This window comes from Armigeres subalbatus, chromosome 1 (assembly GCF_024139115.2).
Source record: "Armigeres subalbatus isolate Guangzhou_Male chromosome 1, GZ_Asu_2, whole genome shotgun sequence".
NCBI classification, from domain to species: domain Eukaryota; kingdom Metazoa; phylum Arthropoda; class Insecta; order Diptera; family Culicidae; genus Armigeres; species Armigeres subalbatus.
The window spans coordinates 16,608,534-16,622,287 of NC_085139.1; the positions used below are offsets into that span (position 1 = coordinate 16,608,534).

A 13,754-nucleotide genomic window follows, 5' to 3' on the forward strand; every position below is an offset into this window, starting at 1 on the left:
TTAACGCATATTAAGTATCATGTGATTTTTCTTTGATTTATTTTGGATTTTTTGAAACATGTTGCGAAGATTTTGGTGGTAAATTGAAGTCACACGATAAAAAACACGAGCGAAAAAAAATCGTGTAAAAACAAAATCCTGTGTATTGTTGAACGACTTCTGAGTTAAGATAGACACACAACATGTGCCATTATATGAATAACGTCAAAGCATAGTTTAGTTAGATTACAACAAAAGGAAACTTATAGCCTATTATATATTAAAAAAAAAGATTTACACCAATCAAATGTTCATACAAGTGCAAATCAACAGGATAACGTAGAATTACTAAAATCAAGCCTTTAGCCTACACAAATCTGCTAACAGATTATTTCACGATTTGTAATTTTGTGCGCCGTTTTCTTTGTTTCCGTGTGCAAAATGTATTGTTAATTTAATCAATTATGATTACAATCACTATAAGTAGGTAATTGTAATTTAGTAACAATACGTGGACCTGTTAGTTACTTTACATCAGGCCAAGTTTACATTTGTTACGACAGCCTGTCAGATACAAGACCTTTACTTAGGCCAAGGAAGTTAAAATGGAAATTAACATTATTGATTATAGTCTAGTCATTCTCAGAGGAAATTGAGCAAAAATTGTTATTCAAGTTATAAAAACTGTCCCATTTGGCATCCCCGCCCGGTAAGTCTTCCTCCTTATTTATCCTGGCGGCTGCCAGAACAGCACAGCGATAGCGAAAAACGTGCGAAAGGATAAAAAGAAAACCGACCTCTTCTGTCTCTTCCGCTCACACACATACACTGCCCAGCAGGCTGCACTGTTCGAAACACACTTTCTTCGGAGCACCAGACTCAAGTCAAAAATCGAAGAATGAGGTGCAAATATTTCAATCGATCCTGGCGTGGCCGTACGTGACCGATTTCGAAGCACTTTAGCACACCGGAAACCCCGCGACGATGCCGATTCCGACGCACTGCACTAAACCGTCGAACGGTAACGAATTTTAGCCGATTTTGCAAAATAAATACTTTGTTGTTTCAAAACCACGTTTTGTTGCCCGAGAGCCGAAATGTTAAAGGTGGAGCACAAGTGAAATGCGCACGGTAACGGATCCAAATGGCAAAAGTCAAGCAACTTTGACAGTCGAACTGACAGCATCCTGGCGTTCGTCCCGGAGCCGACCCTGATCAAATGAAACGAATAAAATTCAAGCACTATCTGGAATAAGGGCGAACGTTTTAAGAAAGACCCGCATAATTGTGAACCATAAATCACCCATCTATCAGATCATTCATGACGATAAATAACGTTATTTCTACTATAATGGTGGCTATGTATAAGTATGATAAACTAACCTCACCATAAATGGTTCTCACAGTATGTTATATTGTGTTTGACAAATCAACAATTTGGGTAATGGGCGGTTAAGTATAATTACCATACAAAAGAGGTCATTTTTCAGTACATTTTTTTCGATACACAACATGTGATATAGTGTAGATATAATCCTTGTTTTTATATAAAACAGTATGAGATGAAATGTGGATACAGTAGAATGATACATCAAAAAATCGTGGGACCTTATCCCTTATCTTTAGTTGCTAGGAACATACATAGGCAGTTTTCTCGCCCTTTTGAATTAAAATACGACAAATATATCACATTATAGTGTTTTTAATTAAGTATAAATCATGGTATTCTACATGCTTTTCTTTTTAAATAAATTCGACGTTCTGCTTCACACAATAGTCTATGGGGACCGAAAATCGAAGAGCTGTTTGACATGGCGGAAGCCGTGGCCGTTTTCTCAGTGCACTTGTCCATCTCCTTCAACAGCGCTGCTCGTCGTCCAGTGCCACTGCGACCCAGGATCTTCTTGCCAGCATCGTCCCTCCACAGCTGCACAATCTGCTTCACCCTTGTGGCATGGCTTCGCTCAGTGTTCTACTGCTCCTCCTAAGACAAATGTGCCTTATGCTGGAATTCCTGCAAATGTGTGGCCGGCCTTGAAAATCGTCTCTTTCGGCGCGATGGGTAATCTGTAATAAGGAAACGTACGAGGAAAATAAATATTCTTATTATAGATATGAATATATGTAAAAATATTTACCTATAAACATTGTTGACGCCTCTGAAATTCTCCCTTCCTTCGAATTGCTGTAAACTGAGGAATAACATAAGGATTAATAATTTATTCATTTGCCAATTTAATTATTTGTACTTACCTTTTTAATGATGCAACAAATAAAGAATATATTGAAAATAAAAAGTGCTAGATGGAGAGAAACAACACATTGCATCTAAATAAAATATGACAGTCGCACGGAAAAAAAAATCCTTTTATCGTGAGATACGCACACTTATTGCAGAAGTAGAACACTTACCATATTTTTATCATTGAACCATATGGTGCACATGTTTGTGTAGAATTCAAACGAAAAAATGTTTAATTTAGAGTATACATGATTATATCGTACCAATATTCAGTATTGTTATTATATTTGTTGACGGTCTATAACAATTGATTATCATTTTCTTCCTAAAGAAAATCAAATTTAGATTGAAAGATATTGTAAAGAAACAGTATATGGTAAAATTATTGCATATACACCCTATGGGGCCGTTCAAAAATTACGTCCAAGGTTTGAGGGGGGGAGGGGGGTCAGAGTTTTGTGACAGTTTGTGACAGGGGGAGGGAGGGGGGTTCGTCTTATGTGACGTCCGTCCACAAGAAAAAAATACTGAAAGCATTTTAGAAACAACTTGCATTTTAAAAACATTCAAACTGTTAGTAAGGGACATAACTCATTATGTTATTGTGAAAATAGTGTACGAAAAAGATAAACCACAGTAATCGCTAAAATATAAATGAGACATGTACGTACAGGGGGAGGGGGGGGTCAATTATTTGTGACAGTTTGTGACAGGAGGGGGGGAGGGGGGTTGAAAATGCCGAAAAACGATGGACGTAATTTTTGAACGATCCCTATAGGGTGTCGTCGATTAAAACTGTTGTATAATATTTGTTCTTGATAAATATACAATCTTATTTTATGTCGATTATTACGTAAAAAGTAACCATATTGCTTAATTCATATGAATAATAACAACAGTAGAGTAGATGGTTTTTATTTATGCGGGGAGATATTTTTCCTCTTTGAAATAATTATATAAACCAGCAAGGAAGGTTACTCTAACTTGACCCTAATATGAGTGTAACCTGTTAGAAAGTTACTCTAATATTTATTCTCACTATCTTTAAAGTGAAATGAGACTAAAATTAGACAGATCTGCAACACTTTTGTTAGGTATGTTTATGTTTATTGCATGATTTGATCTAACATGTTAGTCTAACTTTAGAGTGAAGTTAGTTATGTTTCGCAGTGTTAGGGTTGTTTCAAAAGGGCTTTTAGACGATGCCCACCAGTGCGTAAATAAAGCCAAACTAGCAACCTCTATCATGACGCGAACGCGCACCGGTCGTTGGTAAACGGGTTTGGGAAATGTAAACGCAACCTTCGGTGAATAGCGAGTTGGCAAATTTGGCGACCCGCTCCAACCGTTACCAAACCATCACACGGAAATATAAAGTAACCCATAAATAAAAAATCTGTCGTCTGCTGAAAAATTGTTCGGGTATTAATCATCAAAACCATTGTGATGGAGGTCAGTTTAGTTTGGATTTCAACTGATTGGCGGCGCTAGCGCATATGAAATAACCTGATAGGTTAGATATCTCGAAATCTGGAATTTTTAGAATATTGGCGTCTTCTACAAAGTTGTTCGGGTGGTCAAAACCATCATGACGAAAACAAGTTTAATTTGAAATACAACCGCTTGGCGGCGCTAGTGAATTGGAAATAACCTAAAAGGTTTTCGATAGTTGAAATCTTAAGAATATTGCCGTCTTCTACAAAATTGTTCGGATGATTAAAACCATCATGACGAAAGCAAGTTTAGTTAATAATACAACCGCTTGGCGGCGCTAGTGTATTGGAAATAACCTGATAGGTCAGGTATCTCAAAATATGTAATTTTTAGAATATTGCCGCCTTCTACAAAGTTGTTCGGGTGGTCAAAACCATTATGACCAACGCAGGTTTAGATTAAGATATAACTGCTTGGTGTATAAGAAATAACCTGCTAGGTTAGATATTTCGAAAACTGATTTTTTTTGAATATTGCCGTATTCCACAAAGTTGTTCAGATGGTGAAAACCGTCATGATGCTAGCAAGTTTAGTTTTAAACACAATCCCTTAGCGGCGCTAGTGTATAAAAAATAAACTGATAGGTTAAATATCTCAAAATCTGGAATTTTCAGAATATTGCCGTATTCTACAAAGTAACTTGCCATAAGACGAGTTCGTACAATTCCATTTAATTCCACCACTTGGTTGTACCTTTGACAGATACTACAGTAAGACCATCTTCAGTGTCTCGTACTTGACTCGATTCGACTCAACTCGAGCGCCAACGAGTATTGCGGTTTCAAACTAAACTTCTGGTTTTGACTCCCCTTTTAAATCTTACATACACAGAGCCAAAAAAAGTTGGGATTCCAACATTTTTTAGTTTTATTTTAAAAATATGGAAAATTTGGTATTTTCAAGAGCTAAAACTGTTATATCAAGTGCTAAATTAATTGATTCGAATGTTTTTTTCAATTTAATATTCTGATTTTAAAGGCTGGTTTACAGTTCGGAAAACGTGTCCCGGGATTTGATCTCCCATGTAATTTATATGGGAGCGGGATTTGCGTTTCCCGTGACAGGAGCAGAAGTCTACACGAAAAAATATTTTCCTGAAGCGTAAACCCAATCGCGGGAATAGTGTACGGTTAAAAATCCCATGTGTAGAGATGCAAATCCCGCGGGGAAACAATTCCGTTTGAATTGTTTCCGCACGGGAAATGTGTAATCTATGACGGAAATTTATCCAGTTTTCCGCTAGCGGTAATGGCCGCCAGCTTGCCTGCGGGTCAGTCTCTGGTTTGACGTTTGTGGAGGTCAACTGCACCCACCGCTCCGAGAATTCTGACCAATGTGGCATATAAGAAGGTGCTGATTCAGTGAATTCAAGCCTTCTTATATACCACATTGATCAAAATGCTCGAACGGTGGGTGCAGTTGACCTCCAATAACGTCAAATCAGAGACTAACCCGCAGGCAAACTGGCGGCCATTACCACTCGCGGAACACTGGATTATGGGAAGAATTTTGTGAAGTGGATAGTAAAAACTGAGAAATGTGAAAAGTGTGAAGATAAAACTAAGGAATGATAAGCGAGAAATGAAAACATGAATATGTAAGCAATGAGCAATGAGCAGTGAGAATAAGAAGTAAGGTGCCCGCCAGAGTAGACGCGACGTGCGATGCGACGCGACGCGACTCACGTAAAAGAATAACAATCATTATCAACAGGCTTTCAAATTGCACTGTCGCGTCGCGTCGCATCGCACGTCGCGTTTACTCTGGCTTCGCCCTAAGAAGTGTACAATATTAGAAGTAAGAGTTGAGTAGTGAGAAATGAGTAGTGTAATGAGCAGTGAGAATGAGGCGCGAGAAGTGAAGAGTAGGAAGTGAGTTATGAAGAGTGAGAAAAGAAAAGTGAAAAGTGATTAATGAGAAGTGAGAAGGGAAGAATGATAAGTGAAAAATTAGTTGTGAGAAGTGAAATGAATAGTGAGAAGTTGGAATTGAGAATGAGAAGTAAGAAGAGTAAAGTGAGAAATGAGTACTAAGAAGTGGGAAGTGAAAAGTGCTCTAACTCCTTCTCATTCACTCGCTCTAACTCATTCTCACTCACTCGCTCTAACTGATTCTCACTCACTCGCTCTAACTCATTCTCACTCACTCGCTCTAACTCATTCTCACTCACTCGCTCTAACTCATTCTCAGTCACTTTCTCTCACTCATGCACTCACTCAATCTCACTCATACACACACATTCTCACTCACTCGCTCAATCTCACTCACTCACTCACATTCACTAACTCTCACTTATTCACTCTCACTCACTAACTCTTTCTTACTCACTCACTCTCTCTCATTCACGTACTTTCACACACTCATTCTCACTCACTCACTCAACCTCACACACTCATTCTCACTTATTCACGAATTCTCACTCACTCACTTTCACTCAATCATTTGTTCACTCACTCACTCACTTTGACTTACTCAGCCACTCTCACTTACTCATTTTCACTCACTCGCTCACTCATTTCCTCTTTCTCTCCCACTCAATTGCTCTCTCTCACTCATTCTCTCCCTTTCTCTCGCTATATCTCCCTCTTCTAATTATCTTTCCAACTCTTGTATAAAGAAATCCGAACCAAAACCCCGAAGTGTAAACTCAAGCACGGGCGAGGATACGCAGATTCTCAAATCCCGAAGCAAAATCCTGAAGTGTAAATCCAATCACGGAAAATGTTTTGACAGTGGAGACTTATCGGCGGAAAATTTTCCCTGACAAAACCCGGAGCAAAATCCCGTAACAAATCCCGCGGACACGTTTTCCGAACTGTAAACCAGCCTTAACAGTTAAAACACTCAATAAAAAGATTGTAAAATTCTCAATTAAACTTTAACATTTCAAGTTTTTGGCAACACTGATAGGAAGAATAACTAAACTGGCAGCCAAAGATTATCTGTCACAGAAAAAGGCGCGAAATAAAGACAGTCTTTTAGACATTGGTTATTCACTGTCGCGGTCGGTGTCGGAACTGAAAACTGCCCAGAATATTAAAGTACACCGACGACGAGCAGCAAGTTTCACTCTTCCCGTTGGTGCTCCAGTAACTTCTGCAGTAACTCTTCCAGCAGCATAAGAAGCCTTGCCGAAAACGATCGCACCAAGCACCGCATTGCGTACATTCTCGAGGATCACAACCTGAGCTTCTTGATCCGGGCTGCATCGCGATATTCTGCTATAGGATAAAGGTTGGTATTGTTTTATCAAATGGGAAAGGAAAAGTTCATTACATCTTGATACGTCATGCAGGTCTGCTGGTGAAATATTGACCTTTCCAAAGGCATCCCTCTGCGATGGTTCCGAAAGTAGAAATGAGTGTCATCGAGAAGGACTCTTTCCTGCGCTACAATGAGGACATCGATGGCATGTACCCGGACAAAAGTGAAGTCGGCATCATAAACCATGTCTAAATCCATATGACAATTCAACAATTCAATATCATTTCATCAGCTGATAAATCAGCAGGAGCAGCATAAAATTACTGTTTGTTTTTATAATGTAAATATAAAATGGTATGAATGAAAAATAAAATGTGAAAAATTCAAATGCATGAAATTTTATTTACATTTTAAATAGGTAAACTTCATTGTGAAATTGAAAGCGCATACCATTTGTGATTTTGAAAATATCACTAGTTAATTCAAATGAAAAATACACATTTAATTTTATAAGGAAAATGTTATTTTGAAAATTCCACTCTTGTCGACGTTTTCACTGAAGTGACATTTTTACAATTGTAGATTCAACAATCTTATACTTTCTACTGAAAATCACTAACTAATTTTCTCACTTTTACCAACGTTTTCTTAATTTTACCAACGATTTTTTTTTGTGTGTAATAACCAAACTAACAGATAATTCGGATAACTTTGTAGAAGATGGCCACTTTCTAACTCTAACGGATTTAGAAATATTTAACCTAACATGTTATTTCTCATATACTAGCGCCGCTATGCGTATGAATTCCAAACTAAACTAGTCTCCATCATAAATGTTATGGTTACACGAACAACGTTGTAGAAGACAAAATCTTTCTAAGTCTTATAGATCTCGAGATATCCACCTCACTAAATTATTGCATATAAGCTAGCGCCACCTAGCAGATGTGTGTCTAGTTAATCTGATAATCACAAAATGTATTACCCACATATTTATATTACAAAAGTTGGAGCGCGTTCTGAAATATCTGAAAATAAAAATTTTTTTTTTCCTGATTTTATTTATTTCCGTGTTTGCCTCAATAGCAATCGGATATTCACCACCGGTGCGAAGCATGATTGCACTTCAACAACCTTGATAGAAACAACCGGTGCGAGAACAAGTGCATAAATGAAATATGAACGCATTTCTTTCCTATACTAGACACTCATTTGGATACACATTGGTGGGGATCGTCTAAAAGATTTGAAAATAAATAATCATTTTTTCCTGATTTTATTTATTTCCGTGTTTGTCTTAATAGCAACCGGATATTCACCACCGGTGCGAAGCATGATTGCACTTCAACAACCTTGATAGAAACAACCGGTGCGAGAACAAGTGCATAAATAAAATATGAACGCATTTCGTTCCTATACTAGACACTCATTTGGATACACATCGGTGGGGATCGTCTTATGCTGATTTATTTACATCTATTTGCCATTCATGGCAAAATGATTATGTATTTGTAGAAATCGTGAAAATACATAACCAAACTGCCTCGAATGACAGTGGGATGTAGATGAAATATCAAACAAGATCAACGGGAAGTTTTATTTACATAAATGTATTTATTTCAGGTGGGTGGCACGACGCCATGTTTTTGCAGCCAACATCTCAGTGTAAAATTCATGATAGTATGTGTTTTGTTTACGAGCATCACATTTGATTCTCATTAGGATACAGAACTGTCAGTGGGATACGGTCGCGTTATGTTGGCTGCAAAACAAATCTATTGTGTGAGATAGGGATGCCACCGAGCTGATTTAATTGGTTTATCCTCGCCACCCGCTTTTGACACTCCTCTGTCACTCGTGCGTCCATTTCATCCAGTTTACCAAAAATACTACCCAGCTGAACCTTGGCCGATGCGGGAACCAGGGGCCGCACTCCAGTCACGCTTTCCTCCCAATTAATGATGCTCATGTCGGCCAAATTCTGCTCACATACAGTAAACGTTCGATAACTGCAAGTCATTTAACTGCAATGCTTTTTAACTGCAATTCGATAGTTGCAACAGTTTTGTAGTTATCGGACCGCTAAACTTCAAACTGATGTCAAACTCAATGACAGCTGCATTGCGCTTCACATTTAGATGCACTTTTATTGCATCTGACGTCGATTGACAACCGTTTGACGTCTAGAATGCGTTGCAGTTATCGAACGGCATTCGTTAACTGAAAATTAAACATTTTGCAGTTATCGAACGGCTACTGTATTCGGAAATCGTCCTCCATATCCGTTCGACGCTGGCTGGAATCGAACTTTCGTACCGGTTGGGTGTCCACCTGGTCATCGATTACGTTCAATCAGTTCTCCTCCAACATCGTGTATACTCGTCACGATGTACTACGAGTAGATGGTGTGATCACGCTACGTCTGGAAATTCTGCTGCTGGGTTAGGGGGCGGTTCAGCTCTCGAGCGCTTCTCTAAAAATATAAATTAAGCAACTGAGTGTAAATCAACTAACCGAAGATAATGCACTTACTTTTTGTTATCGTCACTGTACTGTTTCCAAGACGAGAACACGTTATATCCTTTGATATTTCATCAAATTAACGTTGAACTCCACTCGGCGGAAGTTCAACAGACAATGGACTCGATTGCTTTTCTATCACTTCCAAATCGACCCCTTGAGGAAGGGTGTTTGCCATGTCCATCAGATTCTTTGTCGAGCTCCCAACAGCCGGAACGGATTGTACAACCGTAGCGGAGTTATTTGGCGTTGCGTAGAGTCAATTAACTGGCGGATGACCTACCGGAAACCTCGAGCGAACCTTTATCGGGATGTGTGCCACTGACCACTGACGGGGAAACAATATGTAAATAATAGCAATCGATGTCGACCGGCATCACCACGATCAACACCGATGTGAAACGAGAAGAGCTGTCAAAATAGAAAAAAAATCAACATCAGCATTAAAACTAGCATAAAACATGAAAATGGTTATGTTTTCGATGGTTAGCATATCTAACCAATGCCTAACAGTCCCTAACTTCTAACAGTTTGCTACTCTGGGAAAAGTGACAAAAAATTTGGTTTGCACTTTCGCCTCTTTAAAGCGATAAAAAAAACAATAAAACTTGCACGGTTAGATCAGACAACCCAAAATGAAGTTCGAACAACTCAAAATTAAGTTCATTTCACTTAATTTGGACCGTTGGTGGGGGAGACCAATTTTGAGTTGGATGGCCCAACTCGGATTTGAGTAGTTTCCGTTTGATCCCGTGTGAAAAAGTACCTAAATATTAAGTTGTTTCCACCTAATGTTAAGTTCAAATAGGTTTTAACAATCTAAATTTGAGTTCAACCCCTTTAACCCAGCGTTGGCTTCCCCCATCGAACTGCTATCGTTGGGTGGTTTTCTTTCTCTGTTTTTAACATCAAAGGATGGAATGACAGAGATGCCAGATCGAAAACAACTAAAAATTTGGGTTGTTTGATCTACCCGTGTGCACTTTGAGATGATATTGCGATTCTTTTCTTAAATCCGCAACCTGGCGCGCCAGTTACGCGCCGGCTCCCGTGCGCCATGCAAAAAGTAAATAAAGCAATGTCAAACAGATGTGATCTTTTGGCGCGGTTTTTCACATTCGCTTTTAAGGTATGCAACATATTATTGTCCCTCGATGGATAGTTAGTCTTTGGTGAAATAAACGGGATCTTTTTATTTTTTACATTTGTTGCTACTGCATTTGGATCAGTATCAAGGGGAGGGACACTGAGCACAATGTTCCAAGCACACATTTACAGGTTTTGATTCACAATTTTGGCACTCGGTGTGGCACACTTTTGACATTTGAATGATCATGAACAAAAAACACTGGCAACTTTGCCAAAACTTGTTTTGACTTATTCTCAAATGCATAGAGTAATGCACCCAATATTTGACATCAAAGTTCGGTAAATAAAAGCTTTTTGCGTTTCTTTGTAAAATATAATACTACAAATAATCATGACGAATCATGTACATATACGGCAGATAGAAATCCTGCTCATATATTCAAGGCAGTTGACGCTGTATCTCCTTTTGATGGCAGTAAAATGCAATGTTATTATAATGTTATAACAGCACTAGTGATAAGTAAATGTTTCCAATCTATTAGTAAAACCATTATTTTTTTATCAAACGCTCCTATTCATATTATCACTAAATATAATATGAATTAATCCGGAGATTCACGTAATCTTCATGTTCGAGAATCGCAAATTCATGAAAAACAATATTCATATGCTCCTGTTATAACAAAATATGTGTATATCAAAAGCAATCTGGCTTTTTCTTTACAAACAATAAGAAACAAAAATTCAGTTTATTGATGAAACATTGGTAGCCTTGCTTTATTGGAATGTCTACTTTTAAGCCATTCACCCTATTCTTGATTACCACTCATCTGACCACACCAAAACTTCCGGATGTGGAAGGCCATTTGTGAACCGCATTTTTAAACGTCTCGGATTTGATGAACTTCAAAAAATCTATAGTAAATATATTTTGTTGTTGTTGTTTTTGATATCCGGAACTAATCCGTTATCGCCGGTACAATCCAGACCTTTGTGGTTGACGATTTAGCTTTTCCCGGTGTATCAGTATCGAACCTTTGGACATGCCTCTGCCTGGATTCTGATCAGGCATCCTCGCAGGCATCATCCAACTCTAAGGCACTTGGAATTCATTTCATTAAACCTACCTTTGTATGATTTTCGATCCGATGATAAGTTGCATGAATCATGAATGTCGATCAAGCATTTGCGTGTTTATGATTGTGTTTTTCATCCCGCCAAAAGTTCGCTTGTTGTTGACGTTTAGAAGTGTTGCCAAAATTTTCTGATTGTCAAGTAGACAAATTGTCACACTTAAGGTGAGGCACAGTTTATGGCACACTGTGGCACAAATAGTCACAAAAAATAAAACGATCACAAATTTAATTGTGCTCAGCGTCCCACCCCTTGATCAGTATACTGTAGTAATAATTCCCATTAGGTAATCGTGTGTAATATGTGATGAAATATTTTGCATTTCCGTAATCAAGGTACCACAATATGGCAAATACCCCGCATAAATAAAAACCATCTACTCTACTGTTGTTATTATTCATATGAATTAAGCAATATGGTTACTTTTTACGTAATAATCGACATAAAATAAGATTGTATATTTATCAAGAACAAATATTATACAACAGTTTTAATCGACGACACCCTATAGGGTGTATATGCAATAATTTTACCATATACTGTTTCTTTACAATATCTTTCAATCTAAATTTGATTTTCTTTAGGAAGAAAATGATAATCAATTGTTATAGACCGTCAACAAATATAATAACAATACTGAATATTGGTACGATATAATCATGTATACTCTAAATTAAACATTTTTTCGTTTGAATTCTACACAAACATGTGCACCATATGGTTCAATGATAAAAATATGGTAAGTGTTCTACTTCTGCAATAAGTGTGCGTATCTCATGATAAAAGGATTTTTTTTCCGTGCGACTGTCATATTTTATTTAGATGCAATGTGTTGTTTCTCTCCATCTAGCACTTTTTATTTTCAATATATTCTTTATTTGTTGCATCATTAAAAAGGTAAGTACAAATAATTAAATTGGCAAATGAATAAATTATTAATCCTTATGTTATTCCTCAGTTTACAGCAATTCGAAGGAAGGGAGAATTTCAGAGGCGTCAACAATGTTTATAGGTAAATATTTTTACATATATTCATATCTATAATAAGAATATTTATTTTCCTCGTACGTTTCCTTATTACAGATTACCCATCGCGCCGAAAGAGACGATTTTTAAGGCCGGCCACACATTTGCAGGAATTCCAGCATAAGGCACATTTGTCTTAGGAGGAGCAGTAGAACACTGAGCGAAGCCATGCCACAAGGGTGAAGCAGATTGTGCAGCTGTGGAGGGACGATGCTGGCAAGAAGATCCTGGGTCGCAGTGGCACTGGACGACGAGCAGCGCTGTTGAAGGAGATGGACAAGTGCACCGAGAAAACGGCCACGGCTTCCGCCATGTCAAACAGCTCTTCGATTTTCGGTCCCCATAGACTATTGTGTGAAGCAGAACGTCGAATTTATTTAAAAAGAAAAGCATGTAGAATACCATGATTTATACTTAATTAAAAACACTATAATGTGATATATTTGTCGTATTTTAATTCAAAAGGGCGAGAAAACTGCCTATGTATGTTCCTAGCAACTAAAGATAAGGGATAAGGTCCCACGATTTTTTGATGTATCATTCTACTGTATCCACATTTCATCTCATACTGTTTTATATAAAAACAAGGATTATATCTACACTATATCACATGTTGTGTATCGAAAAAAATGTACTGAAAAATGACCTCTTTTGTATGGTAATTATACTTAACCGCCCATTACCCAAATTGTTGATTTGTCAAACACAATATAACATACTGTGAGAACCATTTATGGTGAGGTTAGTTTATCATACTTATACATAGCCACCATTATAGTAGAAATAACGTTATTTATCGTCATGAATGATCTGATAGATGGGTGATTTATGGTTCACAATTATGCGGGACCTTAGCAGCGCTAAGATCCCGCATAATAAAAAACAACATGTTATATGGTCAGAATCATTATTACGATGTAAGATATAGCTTCACAGTTTACGTTGCGGTTATCGAATACTTTTCGATCGATTCAACCATAACTGCTCGACATCATCACTAAATGTCAACATATAACATGCTGTCTCTAAAATGTTCTCTATTTCCTGCATTATATGTCAACATTTT

At 37.6% G+C, this 13,754-nt stretch overlaps 1 protein-coding gene and 2 long non-coding RNA genes across 7 annotated transcripts in view; 1 reads left to right on the plus strand and 2 right to left on the minus strand.

The window, feature by feature from the left end:
• LOC134222176 (la-related protein 1) overlaps nucleotides 1-1,091 on the minus strand; it is a 39,251-nt gene extending 38,160 nt beyond the window's left edge. For all 5 annotated transcript variants that reach the window (XM_062701323.1, XM_062701327.1, XM_062701338.1 and 2 more), the window contains exon 1: nucleotides 777-1,091. The gene's annotated coding sequence lies outside the window, so the exon portion shown is untranslated. The remainder of the gene's footprint in view (nucleotides 1-776) is intronic.
• Nucleotides 1,092-1,978: 887 nt separating this feature from the next.
• Nucleotides 1,979-2,325, minus strand: LOC134208131 (uncharacterized). The gene is made up of 3 exons (XR_009978516.1): nucleotides 2,233-2,325; nucleotides 2,118-2,171; nucleotides 1,979-2,046 (listed from the first exon to the last, which is right to left on the minus strand). It is a non-coding gene; the product is annotated as an uncharacterized LOC134208131 (long non-coding RNA).
• Nucleotides 2,326-12,466: 10,141 nt separating this feature from the next.
• On the plus strand, nucleotides 12,467-13,045 carry LOC134208132 (uncharacterized). Its single transcript, XR_009978517.1, has 3 exons — nucleotides 12,467-12,559; nucleotides 12,621-12,674; nucleotides 12,746-13,045. It is a non-coding gene; the product is annotated as an uncharacterized LOC134208132 (long non-coding RNA).
• Nucleotides 13,046-13,754: the final 709 nt, after the last annotated feature.